The following is a 4,036-nucleotide window of genomic DNA, read 5'->3' as shown; positions in this document are numbered from 1 at the left end:
CGTTGCCGGGGAATTGTTTGTTTTTAAGTTGGATTTTAATTGTTTTAAGCTAATTAGAATTTTTATTTTCTTTTATTTTCACTATTGATCCTTGTGTTTTTCAGGTACTTTTCTCGTTTATGAGAAAATCAAAAAGCACAAGTGATACTGAATTGTTGTTCAACCCAGAAATTGAAAAATTCTGTCGAGCCAACAAAAAGGAGTACAAGAGAAGAAAGGAAGCAGAAAAAGAAGAACAACAAAGATTTGAGCAAGAGGAGACAATTGAAAATATGGAGAATCAAAATAGAGCTATTGGTGGAAACAATGGAGGAAATGAGCAAAACGGTCAAAATGCTGTTGTTAATCAAAATGATCCTCAAAGAAGATCCATGTTAGACTATGCTTTTCCTAGATGTACTGATGTGAGAGATAACAGACCTATTATTGGAGCTAATCAATTTGAGTTGAAAACTGGTCTCATTCAAATGGTTCAGAATTCACAATTTGGAGGTAGCCCACTTGAAAATCCTCATTCTCATTTGAAGAAATTTTTGATGATATGTGGTACACAAAGGCAGCCTGGAGTTTCTGATGAAGTGATTCGGCTCACCTTATTTCCATTTTCTCTTCGGGATTCAGCATTGGAGTGGTATGACTCACTTCCACAAGCTATTATAGCTACTTGGGAGCAGCTATCTCAAGCTTTTCTATCTCAATTTTTACCACAGGAAAACTACTCATTTGAGGAATTTGATGGTAGCTTTTAAACCAAGGGATGATGAAACTTTGTATGAATCTTGGATGAGATTTAAGGAGCTTGAAAGGCAATGTCCTCATCATGAAATACCCAAATGGATGATTGTTCAGAATTTCTACACCAGAGTTACTCCAGCCATAAGAAACACAATTGATTCACAAGCAGGAGGAGATTTCATGAGAATGACAAGTGAAGAATGCTATGATCTATTAGAGAAGATTGCTCATAATACCCATTTATGGGGAAATCCTAGAGCACTTGAGCCAAAGAAAGCTGGGATCTATGAACTAGACTCAGTTAGCTACATGAATGCAAGATTTGACCAGTTGACTCAGCTTCTTAGTGATTTTTGCACAAAGGCAACAACCTCAACTCCTACAACTATGCAACAAGTTGCCTTCACAGATGGAACTCAAAGTTGTGGAGTTGATTACTCTTCTTATGGAGATGATTATTCGCAAGAACAAGCTGCTTATGCAGGAGGTTATCAACAGAAACCTATGGGAAATGCTTATTCTAATGTGAACAACTCAACATGGAGACCACAAGCAACTTTTGCTCAACAAGGCCAAAGCTCAAATTATGCTCATAACCAGCAGTTTATGAAGCAAAATAGGCCTCAATTTCAGCCTCAATTTCAGCCCACAAGGCAGCCACCACCTGGATATCAAGCAAGAGCACAACAATCCCTTCCATCCCATGAACTGAAGCCATCCTTGGAGAACATGATGGAGAAATTTTTTGCTGAACAAAGCAAGATGAATAGCAAATTGGAGGAAGAAATGCAACACATGAGACAAACCATGGATCAATTACAAGTCCACAATCGCATGTTGGAGACTCAATTGGCGCAACAAGCAAGCTCATCAGGAAGCAATTCCTATGGGAAACTACCTAGCCAACCACAAAACCCTCATGAGCAATGTAAGGTTGTAACCTTGAGAAGTGGTAAAAAAGTTGGTCAAGAGAGTGAAAACAAGAGAGAAGAAAAAGAGAGCACAAAAGAAGAAAATTCAGTTGAGAGCAAGAAAAATGAAAAAGAAGAAGAAAGCAAAAGTGAGCAAGATGAGGGAGAGAAACCATACGTCCCACCTGAACCTTACAAGCCCACCCTTCCCTACCCTCAAAGATTCATCAAGCACAAGCTAGACAAACAATTTGGCAAGTTCCTTGAAGTGCTAAAGAAGTTGTATATCAATGTGCCATTCACTGAGGCACTATCCCAAATGCCAAGTTATGCCAAATTTTTGAAGGAGATTCTTTCCAACAAGAGAAGGCTAGAAGATTATGACACCATCAACTTGGGAGAATAATGCAGTGCTATAATTCAGAAGAAGTTACCTCCCAAACTCAAAGATCCGGGTGTGTTTTCCATTCCTTGTCATATTGGTGATAATTGTGTGGCAAATGCCTTATGTGACCTTGGAGCTAGTGTCAGCCTAATGCCACTTTCAATATATGAGAAGTTGAATATGGGAGAATTGAAGCCCACAAACATGTATCTATCATTGGCTGACCGTTCAATTAAGTATCCGGAAGGCATTCTTGAAAATGTGCCTATCAAGGTTGGGAAATTTTACATTCCGGTGGACTTTGTCATTTTGGATATGGAAGAAGACACAAAAGTTCCTATCTTATTGGGAAGACCCTTCTTGGCAACAGCTGGTGCATTAATTGATGTAAAGGGTGAGCAATTGACACTTAGAGTGGGAGATGATCAAATGATATTCAACATCAATCCAGCCATGAAAAGGAAACATGAAGAAGTTGAGTCTTGTTTGCGGGTAGACATTATTGATGAGATTGTTCAAGAGCATTTCAGAAAAAGCTACCCACAAGACCCACTTGAAAATTGCTTAGTCCATGGTAGGAGCATTGATGATGATAATCATAACATGGCTACTTTTGCACAACACTTGGAAAGCTCTCCACCACATCCTGAAGCCACAATTTTTCAACTTGAAGGAGTACAAAATCTGGAGATCAAACCACCATCATTAAAGGTAGAGGATGCCCCAAAGGTAGATCTTAAACCTCTTCCTTCCAACCTCAGGTATGCTTTTCTTGGACCCAATGAAACATATCCTGTTATAATTAATGCATGTTTGACTGATATTGAGATTGACAAATTGTTGAGAGTTTTGAGGGAATATAGGAGAGTTTTGGGTTATGCAATTGATGATATAAAGGGAATTAGTCCAACAGTTTGTATGCATAGGATTTTCCTAGAGCCAAATAGTAAACCTTCCATTGAACACCAAAGAAGATTGAATCCTACAATGAAGGATGTTGTGAAAAAGGAATCCTAAAATTACTAGCTGCTGGAATTATTTACCCTATTTCTGACAGTGAGTGGGTTAGTCCTGTGCATGTTGTACCAAAAAAAGGTGGGGTGACAGTTGTTAAAAATGAGAATAATGAATTGATACCCACTAGAACTGTTACAGGTTGGAGAATGTGCATAGACTATAGGAAGTTGAACAATGCTACAAGAAAAGACCATTTTCCTCTTCCTTTTATGGATCAAATGTTAGAGAGATTAGCCAAGCATTCATTCTTTTGTTACTTAGATGGATATTCTGGTTTCTTTCAAATTCCAATACATCCTGATGACCAAGAAAAAACTACCTTTACCTGTCCCTATGGCACCTTTGCCTATCGAAGGATGCCATTCGGATTGTGTAATGCGCCTGGCACATTTCAAAGGTGCATGATGGCCATTTTTTCTGATTTTATTGAAGAAATTATGGAGGTCTTCATGGATGACTTTTCAGTATATGGAACTAATTTTGATTCATGCTTGACTAATTTGTCTAAAATTTTGCAGAGATGTGCTGATAATGACCTGGTTTTGAATTGGGAGAAATGCCACTTTATGGTCCAAGAGGGGATCGTTTTAGGGCATTTGATCTCAAATAGGGGAATTGAAGTGGATAGAGCTAAAATAGAAATTATTGAAAAAATGCCACCTCCAACCACTGTCAAAGGAGTGCGGAGTTTTCTTGGACATGCCGGGTTTTACCGGCGATTTATTCAGGATTTTTCTAAACTTGCTAAACCCTTAACAAATCTTTTGAATCATGATGTTAAATTTGATTTTAATCAAGATTGTATGGTTGCTTTTTGCAGGTTAAAGACGGCATTAACAACAGCTCCTATCATGCAACCCCCGGATTGGACTTTGCCATTCGAAATTATGTGTGATGCAAGCGAGTTTGCTGTTGGAGCTGTCCTTGGCCAGCGGAAAGATAGGAAACCTTATGCCATTTACTATGCAAGCCGAACCCTTGATGAAGC

At 38.6% G+C, this 4,036-nt stretch overlaps 1 non-coding gene across 1 annotated transcript; it reads right to left on the bottom strand.

Moving 5' to 3' along the window:
* Positions 1 to 720: 720 nt before the first annotated feature.
* LOC131178892 (small nucleolar RNA R71) lies at positions 721 to 827 on the bottom strand. Its single transcript, XR_009147900.1, has one exon. It is a non-coding gene; the product is annotated as a small nucleolar RNA R71 (small nucleolar RNA).
* Between the last annotated feature and the right edge of the window lie 3,209 nt (positions 828 to 4,036).

This window comes from Hevea brasiliensis, chromosome 3 (assembly GCF_030052815.1).
Source record: "Hevea brasiliensis isolate MT/VB/25A 57/8 chromosome 3, ASM3005281v1, whole genome shotgun sequence".
Taxonomy (NCBI): Eukaryota; Viridiplantae; Streptophyta; class Magnoliopsida; order Malpighiales; family Euphorbiaceae; genus Hevea; species Hevea brasiliensis.
Note: the sequence above shows the minus strand (reverse complement) of the source record. Positions and strands in the feature narration are given on the sequence as shown.